Here is a 16,651-nt window from a genome sequence, read left to right as displayed (position 1 = left end):
TATGTTGTGATTATAATGTGATATGATGCATTTTATATTAGAGAGATATAGAATAGTAGGGAAGATACTAGTGGTGGTTCGAAACCGTTCGTGAGGGAAAAAAAATTTGAACTACAAAAGGTTAGTATTCAAATTCATTGAGTTTTAATGCTTTTGAACATGCTAGCTAATTTACTATAATTGATGCACATAGAGTGCCTAAGATCCAAATTGCTTCTCCGTGTTATAATAACACCATCAAAATGAACCTAAACTGAAAACATAATTTATGAACAAAGGAAACAAAAAGGTATTTAAAAAGAGAGAAGACCCAAAAAGTAGAAAATTCCCTCGACACTGAATATGGATGCCATTCAGCACGAGAAAAACACAAAAAATTGAAGAAATGGGGAAGAAGAAATATAAGGGAGGTGGGGGGCTTTGGAGGCTGCCAAGGCTGATTATGGTGGGCAAAAATATCTCTAGATGCACTAAATTTTGTCACGTAGCATACATTGGCTAACAAAATAAGCAAGCGTCGGAAAATCTATCAATGCTTTTCGATGATTGTTAATTTAGTTGACCTTGTCCATAAAATTTTGTGCTTTCAGAGAGATTTTTTCTAACCATGGTAAACAAAATATTGATTCTCATCTTTGCTGCATTTCCATTTATTGTAAAACAAATTATCGAAAGATTTAGAATATGAGTATTGTAGTCTACTAATTCTGGCAGAGTTCTTGACCAACGCGGTGTGTACTAAGTTATGAACAATGAGTATTCCTGACCTTTGGTATATAATGTTACATGCTGCTAAAGAAATTAGTAGACAGACTGTAGTTGATTGAAAGTGAGTCTTACATACTAGTCCTAAAATTCTAAATAACCACATAGAAGTAACCTAAGCAGACGTAGTTGAAATACTTTGCAACAGCCCAAAACAAAAAAGAAAAATAATAATAATAAAATAAATAAATCAATAAACAAATAAAAAAATTATTATAAACAATAATTATTATTATGTAAAATAATAATAATAATAATAATAATAATAATAATAATAATAAATTAAAAAATAAGTAAATAAAAACAATTATTTCCCGTTTTTCTCAGCAATCACTCTCCCCAAATAATCTCCCCTCAACACACCTAATAGTTCTTGAAACAGAAAAATGTTAGATTTGAGAAAACAAAATGCCTCACATCAAATTTATAGGAGATGAGTTTATAGAGATGATCAAGATTTATATGAAAGAGAGATTCGAAGTTTCTCGGTAAGTTATATCTCAGATCTCCATTTCTTTCATCCAATTATTTAGTTTTTTTTAGCAATTTACCTGTTAGAAAGATAAGTCATTATGTTAGAAAGATACGTCATAATCTATAACAGAAAGAAAATAGAATCTATTAAATTGGCTAAAAGCAGTTGCTAACCTAATTGAAAAAGTAACAAACAAAAATATAAATAAAGGTTTAACAGATTTAACATATCAGAATTTCTTCCCTCCTCCAAAAACAAACACAAGAAGGTTCAGATTTAGTTTTGGTAGTAAGAGATATTTTACTAAAAAGAGATATTGCATTTGAACAGGTTACTAGTTTTCCTTTTCTTTTATTTAATGATATTAAAAGTCATCATAAACAGAGGGAGGGATAATAAAAAGAAGGGAAACACAGTAAGAGGCACGGAAGGAAGATTGTGAATATAATAGAAAATAAATGTTAAAGGGTATTAAACACTGTAAGAGAAAATAAAATATCTGGAAACATATATAAATATTTCAAGACCTAACTTAAGCAAAGACTCTAACTTTCGCACCAAGTATAACACATAGATCAACATAAATTAGAGAAACAATTTTGTACAAATTCAAACTTGAAACTGATGTCATGGACTCATATAAGTTGACTTGGTTTTCAATGAACTTTCATTAAGAATGACGACGGAACATCAACCTAAGCCAACTAGGTAACTGACCTTGCTATCGGCATGGTTATATTTGCTGTTGACACAAGTTCCGTGGTTCTGCACGTGTCATATATATTGATATGTGTGAAATGTCTGTGGATCGATATGCTTCTTATTTGTTATGTATATGTTATAATATGTGAATTGTTTGATAATAATTATGGTACGATGTGTTCAATGATATGTTTGAGATAGGATACGATAAGGATGCACAAAACGAAATGTAACGATAGGAGTCAAATACATTCATGAAACATTAAGGTTAAGTTACATACCGGAGTGATATGGATAAGAGAGATTGATGGAAGAATACTATTAGGCTACGGGTAGAAAAGGATAGGTTTGTGATAGATTGATAGAACGATAGCGTTAGGATTGATAGAACGATAACGTTAGGTTACGTTCTTGTGATGATATGACTGAGGTACGTTCACGTAATGATATGTCTGTGATAGGTATAAGAACGTTAAGGCTATGATAAGTTAGGAAACGATATGACTACGATTTACGTTATGACTTGTTTATGATATGATACATTTTGATGCAATATGTCATGGTATGATGTGTATATGATGAAATGTTATGTTAAAAGCATAGAACGTTATGTTAGGTCACTCATATTTGAATGTTAATACCATGAATTGTATGACGTGAAACACGATAAACTGTCTGGAATCATAACCCCGATAGGAATATGTATGAAATGTAAATTGAAAATGAGAATGACATGAAGTATGGAACGTGACAGGGGGGTTATGTTCATTAATGATAAATGTAGAAGTAGGGGGGACCTCATGCATTATGTGTGTTCATGCATCTGGGGGGATAACCCTATCCCATAACGAGGGTAGGACGTGTACATCTAATGCCAGGACAACAATCGTTATGCTTGCATAGCGCTGCCGTGACGGTTACTAGTTTTAACGGGTCCCGACATAAGGGGCTCCCAGAGTATGCCCATCGGATAAGGAAAGTGGCCCAGCGGTGTGCGAACTAGCTGGTGAGCCAATACTCGCAAGTATGGGCTGTGTGTAGAGTATATGGTACACGTCCACGATTACCCGTTAGGACAACACCGTAGGGAAAGAGAAATGAAACCAAAGATAGGTCCCATCATTTCATTGCATGTGATTGTTGCATTTATCCCTAATAGTGTGGTCACTTACTGAGTATTCCTTTAAATACTCAAGCCATGTGCTACTACATTTTTCTTACGGCTGAAAACGGCATCGCAACTCTCGACCATGGCACATGCATAGGGTAATGGTATTTGTTTTCTTAGACTTAGGCTAGACTAGGTTGTTTCTAACTTAAACTCTTATTCATTTTATTTAGTCTTTTGTGGTGTCGTTGTAAAGATGTTTTTTAAACACGTAAGTTCATGGCTGTGTTTTAAGATAAAGGTTATGTTTTATGAAATTTTAATGAAGTCTTCCGCATTCAATGTTTATGGTACGTATACGGTAGCGACCTTAAATTAAGTAGAAAATTGTGGCATGCATATTCTAGTCACTCTAGGTCCCTAAAAAACTAGGGTCGTTACATATAATCTACACTTGAACTTTCTATAACCTTGAGAAAAATCTGTGGCAACTCGCTTAACCAAGGATTCGATTACCGCCTACAAGTAGGTTACTTATTTAGTTGCACTATATATTACTTTTCCTTTTTTGGGGATCACTAATTGTTAGTTAAGGTCATAGAGGAGGGTCGTCTCGAGCAATCAGTTCCATGTGTTATGACTTGTTGTCCTTAGTTTTCAAATCTCGTTCCAATTTTTATCATTTTTTTCTTTGTCACGTCAGTTCTATGTGTTACGAGTTTTTGTTCTTATTTTTCGAATCTTGTTCCATTTTTATCAAATTTTTTCTTTGTCAGTACGTGTCATGAAAAATGATTTTAAGCCTTGAGTCCATGTTCATGGATTCTTGAGCCATCAACAAAATCACTGTAAAATATCGACATCCTATTCCTAGGCTAGACCATATGCTTGATGAATTGCATGGCTCATATCTATTTACAAAGATTGATTTGAAATCTGGATATCATTAAATTAGAATGCATATACGAGATGAATGGAAAAGAGCTTTCAAAACTAAGGTTAGATTGTATGAATGACTTGGTATGCCTTCTGGGTTAACTAATGCTCCTACTACATTTATCTTAATGAATCGCGTTTTGATAGAATATTTAGAAAAACATGTTGTACATTTTGATGATATTTTAATTGATTATGCTTAGGAAAGAGAAAGTTTATGCTCATTTTAATAAGTGTAGTTTTTGCATGGAAAAAGTTAATTTTCTTGGCTTCATAGTTCCTAAAAATGGAGTAGAAGTAATTTCTTGCTCTAAAGCAGAAGGAATCCTTAATTTGAAGGAAAAGAGATTGTAGATAGGATTTTGAAACTTACCCCTAATTTGAGCCCAAAATAGATTTTCTTGAATTTGGCTTGTTCTTGAGGTTATTTCTCTTCGTTGTCTTCTATGGAAACATTCTTTGGAGGTGCAATTGGGATCGTCCTTGCTTGACGTATTCTCGTGTATCGACGAATTGGATTGGGGGAATGATTTCTTGGCACTTTCAGCATTGTAAGAACAAGTTTGAAGAGAAATGGTGTAGAATTGCTCTTGAATTTTGAAGAAATCTCAGAGAAGGAGACCCAAAATCTAAAAGCTTATTGCCTACTATTGGGAGCTCGATTGTTGTTCCAAACTATTGCCTAAACTTTCAACTTTACAGGGCAAGCTTAAACATACATTGAGAGCTTCAGAACCACCATGATTTTGAGATTGAAATTTCTGGATAATGCGTAAAAAATATCTACACGGGTTAGAGGACACATATTTTTATCCCTTTTTATTCAGGGTTCTTATAACCAACTACTCTATTTTTCTATTAAACAATATCGTCACAGCATACATGACATTACTGCTATGCATGAAAGAATTCATTTACAACATTTCATAAACAATGCTATGGACTTAAATGTTCATAATGAACTCATTAAAACAATATTGTTATGAACAACACAGTGGAAAACAGATAACATTAGTTTAAATAAAAATAAAGCAATGCCCTGATCTAACCTAAGGATCACTAAAAATAACATGAATGCAACTACCCTAACTTTGGTTTCTTGGCCTTGAACGCAACGTTGTCATCCGTAAATGGGTATCTTACCTTTACTTTAAAATGAGAGTAGCATGTGGTTTGAGTACTTTAATAAATACTCAGTAAGTAATCCCACTATTAGGGTCGGAATATGAATGACGTGTAATATAGTGGGACCTATCCTTTCATAAATACATTGTGGCATGGGCTTGGGCTTTGCTTTTCAGTCCGAGCAGAGTTGAATATGTTGTACTTCCCTACACACGACTCATGAATGTGCACATTGACCACCAGGTGGGTTGGTATAAGAGTACTCTATGAGTTTGCCTCGTCGAGCTTGTGCACACTCACACTACCAAATACCATGAAGGGAAACGACCAGCATAATATCATACGGAACATAAATATTTTAAGGTATGTGTTTATACTAATCATAATGGGGAAGTATCTCAATGCACCTCCCATATAAAATGCATGAGATCCCTAACATTGAAACACGACATAACGTTCCTATGAGACATACATACTTGATTCTTGTCATATTGTTCATGATTAACAATACATGGTTTTTCTAATGTTTCATAGGCATAGGGTGTACTAAACATAATATAGAAGTATCTCGATGCACGTGGTATACAAAATGCATGAGGTCCCATAACATCAAAGCATGACATATATTCATGGCGCTAATCATACCTCAAATCTATTCCTAGCATAGTGTTCCTATGAGATATAAATACTTGATTCATTTCATATTTTTAATAATTAACAATACATGATTTTCTAATGTCTCATAGTCCTAGAATAGTGTATATGATATCATAGCGTAACTTGTATGCAACATATCATATATCATATCATATACATAACATAGTATATGTCATACAATCATAGAACACGACATGTGCAGGGGCCACAGGTAGCGATGTCCATTCCCCGTCATCATCCCCACCATCTATTTCATTCTCCATTTCCATGAAATTCTCTATTTATTTTTGTGCGGATCAAGGTAAGGGATTCATGGCAAGGAAGTGGCAGGGATCGGATTCCCCATGGAGAATTTTAGTGGGATTTAAATCCAAGAGTCACCCAGAGTTTTAAGATGAAAGGCCAAGAATCTTTATAGGAATAATGACTTTTTAAGGGTTAGGAACAGTGGCATTGTTATGTCTCTGTTTAGTTTTAGAAAACCTTATAAATACATTTGTTATTACTATCGTAAAATGGTAAAGTAGAGCAAAGTAAAAAAAGAAAAAAAACAGAGAAGAAATAGAAGGTTTTTTCAGAGTGTTCTTTGTCTCCTTCTATCGTTAGTGTGTGGGACTTATTTCACAAATTTATGAGTTTTCGTTAACAAAATTATATCAAGCCAATGGCGAATGTGTGTCAAATTCTGCTACCGCGACTAGTGAAGACAAACTACGGGAATTGGAGCATTCATATGAAAGCTTTTCCCGGTTCTCAAGATGCATGGGAGGTGGTCGAAGAAGGGTTAGAAGAACCAAAAGATACCACGGGTTATACAGCGGCACAAAACAAGACGTTAAAAGAGGTGTGATCAAAGGATAAGGCGATACTATACATGTTGTTCCGAGCCGTTGACGAGTCGGGCTTTGTGAAGCTTGCCAATGCAACTACTTCAAAAGAAGCGTCAGAAACTTTAGGAAAAGTGTTCAAAGAAATCGATCGAGTCAAGCAAGTGCGTCTCCAAACTCTTCGTGGCAAGTTGGAGAGCATGAAGATGAAGGAGTCAGAAAGTGTATCTGACTACATCACGCATGTACAAACTCTAGTTAACCAACTCAATCGAAATGGAGAAATGTTAGCCGAGACACGGGTTTTGGAGAAGATTTTAAGGTCATAACCAACAACTTTAGAATGTTGTATGCGCGATAGAAGAGTTAAAGGACCTAGCAACGTTCACAGTCGACGAGCTAGCAAGTTTTCTCGAGGAAGACGAGCAACGTAAGAAGAAGAAGAAGGAAACACTTGATCAATCACTTCAAACCAAGGCGTCAATCAAAGATTAAAAGGTACTCTACTCTTAAAATTTTGAAGGCAGAGGTTTTGATAGTGAAAGTAGTAAAAATGGTCACTGTGCTCAAGGAAGTAGTCATGAAGGATAATATAAGAAGAAGGGACAGCCGAGCCAAGCAAATTGGCATGGAAGAGGACGCAATGGAGGAAGAGGCAGTCGATCAATTTACTCCAACATTCAGTGCTACAAATGTCATAAATATGCACTATGCAAATTATTATAACTCCGACAAATGTTACAATTGTGGTAGAACATTCAGTGCTACAAATATCATAAATATGCACTATGCAAATTATTATAACTCCGACAAATGTTACAATTGTGGTAGAGGGCCATTTTGTAAAAGATTGTCGAGCCGATAAAATGGTGGAAGAAACAATCAACCTAGCCTTGGTGACGCAACAAACCAAGGTCTTAGGTCTTCTCTTGATGGCTAAAAATGAAGATCTGAAAGCGTAAGAACACGACGGAGAAAAAGACGATGGCGGTAGTTGTGAGGCGGTGAAAACCGTTGGAAACGAGGGGATACACAGGGGATTCGGCAAAATCGCCATATTGGAGATGAGAAAATCGAAGAAGGAATCTGGATTGAACACGCAATTGACGAACGAGCCAAAGAAACTACCAGATCATCAGAAGGAGAATAGAGATCTAGAGCAACAACCAAAATCTACAGTGGATAAATCTATGGAGAAGTCTTAGTTGTAGACATTGAAATCTCTGAACGAGCGCATTTTGAAGGAGAAAGTAGAGATTGAAAAAGAAAAGAAAGCTTTTAGAATTGGAGATTGAAAGCTTAGAGAAGAATGGGCTGAGCTGAGTGGGAGTTCTTTCTATCTCACACCGGAGAAGAAAGAGAATGGAAAAGTAATTTCTAAGCTTGTGAAAAGAATTGAAGAAGTATGGAGAAAGAGAGGAATGTTAATGATAAGTCGTGGGTTCAAAACCAAGGTGCGTGCTGGAAAGTGAAATTCTTTACATTGAAGCGTGGCACCATACGGATCGAGTTAAACATCCTTCTAGTCAAACTTGGTTAGACGTGGGCGTGGGTCGGAAGAGCTATCGCGTGTCGAATATCAAGTGGAGCCGAGTCACTTTACAACAAGCCTGACGCGTTATTCCACCTAATCGTCAATACGTGTCCCTCAGGCTTTCTGACACGCTTTCCCTCCCGCAAGTTGAAACGTGGCCGCTTTCCCTCCCGCAAGTTGACACGTGGCCGCTTTCCCTCCCGCAAGTTGACACGTGGCTTGCTGGCTATCTGACGCGCTTTCCATCCCACAAGTTAACACGTGGAAAATTTTCTCTCTTGACAATGCGTCTGATGCGTTATTCCACCCAATCGTCAATACGTGTCTCTCAAGCTTTCTGACACGCTTTCCCTCCCGCAAGTTGACACGTGGCTTGTCGGCTGTCTGACGCGCTTTCCTTCCCACAAGTTGACACATGGCTTGTCGAAAAATTTTCTCTCATGAGAGTTGCAATACTGAATCTGGCCTTCAAAGTGAAATCATTAACCTCCTTGTTCGTGAAACAACTATAAGAAATCCAAGAATTTCATCTTTCTTAAAAGAACATATGGAACCGCCAAAATAAGTTCATTTACCTCCTTATTGTTTCTGAAAGAACTTTCAGAAATCCTCGAATTTCATCCTTCATTGAAAGAACATATCGAACGACTCAGATCTAAAGAAAAATTGTGAACGGCCGTATCATCGGTTTAAAGTTCGTACTGTTGTAACCCGGTATCATGTAAAGATATTATTAAGAATTAATAAAACTTGGCCTATGTAATTGTCGAACCTACGACCTCCACGTGTCCAAGGCCTTTTGTTCTTTTTTGCATCTGTTATTTTGGCTTTTTAACACGACAATCTTACAACTGAGCTTATTGGGCATAGATTTTATGCACATTATAGATCGTTAGCTCATAATCCAACCAATCGAGTTTCGTTTACATAACTTTATGCATAATAAACTTAAAAAAGTCATTATCTTCTAAAGTTCGTAGTGTTTTAACTCGTATCATGAAAAGATATAATTAAAAATGAGGGAAATTGGCACATGCAGGTGTCGAACATGCAACCTTCGAGTTATTAGCACGATGCTCTAACCAACTAAGCTAATAGGCCATAAATTTTCTTGCTTGACATTGCGCTTGACGTGTTATTCCACCCAATCGTCAATACGTGTCCCTCAAGCCGTCTGACACGCTTTCCGTCCCGCAAGTTGACACATGGCTTGCCGACTGTATCACGCGTTTTCCTTCCCACAAGTTGACACATGGCTTGCCGAAAAATTTTCTATCATGAGAGTCACAAACTGAATCTGAGAAATCCTCGAATTTCATCCTTCATAGAAGTACATATCGAACAACTCAGATCTAAAGAAAAATTGGCAACAGCCGTATCATCTATTTAAATTCGTACTGTTATAACCCCGTATCATGAAAAGATATTATGAATAATTAATAAAACTTTGCCTATGTAATTGTCGAACCTACGACCTTTACGTTTTTAACACTACAATCTTAAAACTGAGTTAAATGGTTATAGATTTTATGCACATTATAGATCGTTAGCTCCTAATCCAGCCAATCGAGTTTTGTTTACATAACTTTTTGCATAATAAACTTAAAAAAAATCGAGTTTTATTTACATATCTTTTTGCATAATAAACTTAAAAAAGTCATTATCTTCTAAACTTCGTAGTGTTTTAACTCATATCATGAAAATGATATGATTAAAAATGAGGGTAATTGGCCCCATGTAGGTATCGAACTTGCAACCTTTGCATTATTAGTATGACGCTCTAACCAATTGAGCTAATAGGCCAAAGGTTTTCTCACCTCACAATGCGCCGACGCGTTATTCAAGCCAATCTAGACAAGTGGTCCGGCTGTCTCACGCTTTCCTTCCCACAAGTTGACACGTGGCTTGCCGAAAAGTTTTCTCTCATGAGAGTCGAAATACTGAATATGGCCTTCAAAGTGAGTTCATTTACCCCCTTGTTCGTAAAAAGACTCTGAGAAATCCTCGAATATCGAACGACTCAGATCTAAAGAAAAATTGTGAACGGTCGTATCATCGGTTTAAAGTTCGTAGTGTTGTAACCCCGTATCATGTTAACATATTATTAAGAATTAATAAAACTTGGCCTATGTAATTGTCGAACCTACGACCTCCATGTTTTTAACACGACAATCTTACAACTGAGCTAATTGGGCAAAAATTTTATGCACATTATAGATCGTTAGCTCCTAATCCAGCCAATCGAGTTTCGTTTACATAATTTTATGCATAAAAAACTTAAAAAAGTCATTATCTTCTAAAAACAAATCGTAGTGTTTTAACTCGTATAATGAAAAGATATAATTAAAAATGAGGGAAATTGGCCTATGTAGGTCTCAAACCTTCGACCTTCGCGTTATTAGCACGACGCTCTAACCAACTGAGCTAATAGGCCATAGATTTTTTCGCCTGACAATGCACTTGATGTGTTATTCTACCCTATTGTTAATACATGTCCCTCGGGCTGTCTGACACGCTTTCCCTCTCGCAAGTTGACACTTGGCTTGCCGGCTTTCTCATGCGCTTTCCTTCCCACAAGTTGACACGTGGCTTGCCGAAAAATTTTCTCTCATGAGAGTCGCAATACTGAATTTAGCCTTCAAAGTGAGTTCATTTACCTCCTTGTTCATGAAAAGACTCTGAGAAATACTCGAATTTCATCTTTTGTAAAAGAACATATCGAACGGCCAAAATAAGTTCATTTACCTTCTTCTTGTTCCTGAAATGACTCTCAGAAATCCTCGAATTTCATCCTTCATGTATGAACATATCGAACAACACAGATCTAAAGAAAATTTTGAACGGTCGTATCATCGGTTTAAAGTTCGTACTCTTGTAACCCCGTATCATGAAAAGATATTATGAAGAATTAAAAAAAACATGGTCTACGAAATTGTCGAACCTACGACCTCCACGTTTTTAAAACAACAATCTTACAACTGAGCTAATTGGCCATTGGTTTTATGCACCTTATAGGTCGTTAGCTCTTAATACTACCAATCGAGTTTCGTTTACATAACTTTATGCATAATAAACATAAAAAAGTCATTATCTTCTAAAGTTCGTAGTGTTTTAACTCGTATCATGAAAAGATATAATTAAAAATGAGGGAAATTGGCCCATGCAGTTGTCGTACCTGCAACCTTCACATTATTAGCACAAAGCTCTAACCAACTAAGCTAACAAGCCATAGATTTTCTCACCTCACAATGCGCCTGATGCGTTATTCCACCCAATCGTCAATACGTGTCCCTCAGGCTGTCTGACACGCTTTCCCTCCCGCAAGTTGACACGTGGCTTGCCGGCTGTCTCACGCGCTTTCCTTCCCCACAAGTTGACACGTGGCTTGACGAAAATTTTCTCTCATGAGAGTCGAAATACTGAATCTGGCCTTCAAAGTGAGTTCATTTACCTCCTTGTTCGTGAAAAGACTCTAAAAAATCCTCAAATTTCATCTTTCATAAAAGAGTGTCCCTCAGGCTGTCTGACACGCTTTCCCTCCCGCAAGTTGACACGTGGCTTGCCGGCTGTCTCACGCGCTTTCCTTCGCCACAAGTTGACACGTGGCTTGACGAAAAATTTTCTCTCATGAGAGTCGAAATACTGAATCTGGCCTTCAAAGTGAGTTCATTTACCTCCTTGTTCGTGAAAAGACTCTAAAAAATCCTCAAATTTCATCTTTCATAAAAGAACATATCGAACGGCCAAAACTAGTTCATTTACCAACTTCTTGTTCCTGAAATGACTCTCATGACTCTCATAAATCCTCTAAAGAAAAACTGTGAACGGCCGTATCATCAGTTTAAAGTTCGTAGTGTTGTAACCCCATATCATGTAAATATATTATTAAGAATTAATAAAACTAGGCCTATGTAATTGTCGAACCTATGACCTCCACGTTTTTAACACGATAATCTTACAACTGAGCTAATTGGGCAAAGATTTTATGCACATTATAGATCGTTAGCTCCTAATCCAGCCAATCGAGTTTCGTTTACGTAACTTTATGCATAATAAACTTAAAAAAAGTCATTATCTTCTAAAAATCGAAGTGTTTTAACTCGTATAATGAAAAGATATAATTAAAAATGAGGGAAATTGGCCCATGCAGGTCTCGAACCTACGACCTTCGCGTTATTAGCACGACGCTCTAACCAACTAAGCTAATAGGCCATAGATTTTCTCGCCTGACAATGCACTTGACGTGTTATTCTACCCTATCGTTAAGACGTGTCCCTCAGGCTTTCCCTCCGGCAAGTTGACACTTGGCTTGCCGGCTTTCTCACGCGCTTTCCTTCCCACAAGTTGACACGTGGCTTGCCGAAAATTTCTCTCATGAGAGTCGCAATACTGAATTTAGCCTTCAAAGTGAGTTCATTTACCTCCTTGTTCGTGAAAAGACTCTAAGAAATACTCGAATTTCATCTTTCGTAAAAGAACATATCGAACGGTCAAAATAAGTTCATTTACCTCCTTCTTGTACCTGAAATGACTCTCAGAAATCCTCGAATTTCATCCTTCATGTAAGAACATATCGAACGACTCAGATCTAAAGAAAATTTTGAACGGCCGTATCATCGGTTTAAAGTTCGTATTGTTGTAACCCCGTATCATGAAAAGATATTATGAAGAATTAAAAAAACTTGGCCTATGAAATTGTCTAACCTACGACCTCCACGTTTTTAAAACAATAATCTTACAACTGAGCTAATTGGGCATAGGTTTTATGCACCTTATAGGTCTTTAGCTCCTAATACTGCCAATCGAGTTTTGTTTACATAACTTTATGCATAATAAACTTAAAAAAGTCATTATCTTCTAAAGTTCGTAGTGTTTTAACTCGTATCTTGAAAAGATATAATTAAAAATGAATGAAATTGGTCCATTCAAGTGTCAAACCACCTGGGACGTCCACGTTATTTGCACAATGCTCTAACCAACTAAGCTAATAGGCCATTGACTTTCTTGCCTAACAATGCGCCTGACGCGTTATTCCACCCAATCGTCAATACGTGTCCCTCAGGCTGTCTGACACGCTTTCCCTCCCGCAAGTTGACACGTGGCTTGCCGGCTTTCTCACGCGTTTTCCTTCCCACAAGTTGACACGTGGCTTGCCGAAAAATTTTCTCTCATGAGAGTCGCAATACTGAATCTGGCCTTCAAAGTGAGTTCATTTACCTCCTTGTTCGTGAAATGAGAAATACTCGAATTTCATCTTTCGTAAAAGAACATATCGAACAGCCAAAATATGTTCATTTACCTCCTTCTTGTTCCTGAAATGACTCTCAGAAATCCTCGAATTTCATCCTTCATTGAAGAAAATATCGAACGACTCAAATCTAAAGAAAAATTGTGAACGACCGTATCATCGGTTTAAAGTTCATACTGTTGTAACCCCGTATCATGTAAAGATATTATTAAGAATTAATAAAACTTGGCCTATGTAATTTTCGAACCTACGACCTCCACGTTTTTAACACGACAATCTTGTTATGCCTATGTAATTCAAAACTAAGGTTGAATTGTATGAATAACTTGTTATGTCTTTTGAAAAAGAGCTCAATTCTTGTTCCAAACTGTTACCTAAACTTTCAACTTTATAGGGGAAGCTTAAACTGGCATTGAGAGCTTCAGAATCACTATGATTTTGAGATTGTACTTTCTGGATAATCTGTAAAAAAATATCTACACTTGTCAGAGGACACATATTTTTATCCCTTTTTATTCATGGTTCTTATAATCAACTACTCTATTTTCCTATTAAAAAATATAGTCACGGCATACATGACATTACTACTATGCATGAAAGAATGTATTTATAACATTTCATAAATGGTGCTATGGACTTAAATGTTCATAATGAACTCATTAAAACAATATTCTTATGAACAACATAGTGGAAAACAGATAACTTTAGTTTAAATAAAAATAAAGCAATGCCCTGATCTAACCTAAGGATCACTAAAAATAACATGAATGCAACTACCCTAACTTTGGTTTCTTGGCCTTGAACGCAACGTTGTCATCCGTAAATGGGTATCTTACCTTTACTTTAAAATAAGAGTAGCATGTGGTTTAAGTACTTTAATAAATATTCAGTAAGTAATCCCACTCTTAGGGTCGGAATATGAATGACGTGTAATATAGTGGGACCTATCCTTTCATAAATACATTGTGGCATGGGCTTGGGCTTTGCTTTTCAGTCCGAGCAGAGTTGAATATGTTGTACTTCCCTACACACGACTCATGAATGTGCACATTGACCACCAGGTGGGTTGGTATAAGAGTACTCTATGGGTTTGCCTCGTCGAGCTTGTGCACACTCACACTACCAAATACCATGAAGGGAAACGACCAGCATAATATCATACGGAACATAAATATTTTAAGGTATGTGTTTGTACTAATCATAATGGGGAAGTATCTCGATGCACCTCCCATATAAAATGCATGAGATCCCTAACATTAAAACACGACATAACGTTCCTATGAGACATACATACTTGATTCTTGTCATATTGTTCATGATTAACAATACATGGTTTTTCTAATGTTTCATAGGCATAGGGTGTACTAAACATAATATAGAAGTATCTCGATGCACGTGGTATACAAAATGCATGAGGTCCCATAACATTAAAGCATGACATATATTCATGGCGCTAGGAAGCTAGTCATACCTCCAATCTATTCCTAGCATAGTATTCCTATGAGATATAAATACTTGATTCATTTCATATTTTTAATAGTTAACAATACACGATTTTCTAATGCCTCATAGTCCTAGAATAGTGTATATGATATCATAGCATAACTTGTATGCAACATATCGTATATCATATCATATACATAACATAGTATATGTCATACAACCATAAAACACGACATGTGCAGGGGCCACAGGTAGAGATGTCCATTCCCTGTCATCATCCCCACCATCTATTTCATTCTCCATTTCCACGAAATTCTCTATTTATTTGTGTGGGGATCAGGGTAAGGGATTCATCGCAAGGAAGTGGCAGGGATCGGATTCCTTATGGAGAATTTTAGTGGGTTTTAAATCAAGAGTCAGTCTTAGAGGGAAAGGCCAAAAGTGTTGAAGATGAAAGGCCAAGAATCTTTATATGAAGAATGACTTTTTATGGGTTAGGAAATAATGACATTCTTATGTCTATATTTAGTTTTAGAAGACCTTGTAAATACATTTTTTATTACTACCGTAAAATGGTAAAGTAGAGCAGAGAAAAAAAAAAGAAAAGAAATAGAGAAGCAATAGAAGGTTTTTTCAGATAAACAGAGTGTTCTTTGTCTCCTTCTATCGTTAGTGTGTGTGAGACTTATTTCACAAATTTATTAGTTTTGCTTAACAAATGTGTATCAAGCCAATGGCGAATGTGACGGGTCAAATGTCGCTACCACGACTAATGAAGACAAACTACGAGAATTAGAGCATTCATATGAAAGCTTTTCTTGGATCTCAAGATGCATGGGAGGTGGTCGAAGAAGAGTTAGAAGAACCAAAAGATACCCTGGTTTATACAGCAGCACAAAACAAGGCGTTAAAAGAGATGCGATCAAAGGATGAGGGGGCACTTTACATGTAGTTCCGAGTCGTTGACGTGTCGGGCTTTGAGAAGCTTGTCAGTGCAACTACTTCAAAAGAAGTGTCGGACACTTTAGGAAAAGTGTTCAAAGGAATCGACCGAGTCAAACAAGTGCGTCTCAAAACTCTTCGTGGCAAGTTGGAGAGAATGAAGATAAAGAAGTTATAAAGTGTATTTGACTACGTCACGCATGTACACACTGTGGTAAACCAACTCAACCAAAATGGAGAAATGTTAGCCGAGACGCGGGTTTTGGAGATGATTTTAAGGTCATTAACCAACAACTCAACCGAAATGAAGGAGTCAATCAAGCACTTCAAACCAAGGCGTCAATCAAAGATGAAAAGGTACTCTACTCTCAAAATATTGAAGGTGAGGTTTTGGCCGTGAAAGTAGTAAAAATGGTCATGATTGTCAAGGCAGCAGTCATGAAGGATACTGTAAGAAGAAGGGACAATCGAGCCACGCAAATTTGCATGGAAGAGGACGCAGTCGAGGAAGAGGCAGCCAATCAATTTACTCCAACATTCAGTGTTACAAATGTCACAAATATGGTCACTATGCGAACGATTGTAACTTCGACAAATGTTACAATTATGGCAGAGGGGCATTTTGCAAACAATTGTCGAGTCGATAAAAAGGTGGAAAAAACAATCAACCTAGCCTTGGATGACGCAACAAACGAAGGTCTTCTCTTGATGGCTCAAAATGAAAATCTAAAAGCGAAAGAACATGGCGAAGAAAAAGATGATGGTCGTAGTTGTGAAGCGGTGGAAGCCATTGGAAATGAGGGGATACACAGCAGATTTGGCAAAATCACGATATTAGAGACAAAAAAATCGAAGAAGGAATCTAGATTGAACACACGATCGACGAACG

The 16,651-nt window shown here is 36.7% G+C and overlaps 3 non-coding genes across 3 annotated transcripts; all 3 read right to left on the bottom strand.

Annotated features, from left to right (window-relative positions):
• Positions 1-9,156: 9,156 nt before the first annotated feature.
• On the bottom strand, positions 9,157-9,230 carry TRNAI-AAU. Its single transcript has one exon. It is a non-coding gene; the product is annotated as a tRNA-Ile (tRNA).
• Positions 9,231-10,489: 1,259 nt separating this feature from the next.
• TRNAI-AAU lies at positions 10,490-10,563 on the bottom strand. The gene has a single exon. It is a non-coding gene; the product is annotated as a tRNA-Ile (tRNA).
• A 1,704-nt stretch (positions 10,564-12,267) lies between these two features.
• TRNAI-AAU lies at positions 12,268-12,341 on the bottom strand. Its single transcript has one exon. It is a non-coding gene; the product is annotated as a tRNA-Ile (tRNA).
• Positions 12,342-16,651: the final 4,310 nt, after the last annotated feature.

This window comes from Cucurbita maxima, unplaced genomic scaffold (assembly GCF_002738345.1).
Source record: "Cucurbita maxima cultivar Rimu unplaced genomic scaffold, Cmax_1.0 Cma_Scf00086, whole genome shotgun sequence".
Lineage (NCBI taxonomy): Eukaryota > Viridiplantae > Streptophyta > Magnoliopsida > Cucurbitales > Cucurbitaceae > Cucurbita > Cucurbita maxima.
This window is presented reverse-complemented; position numbering and strand designations above follow the sequence as displayed.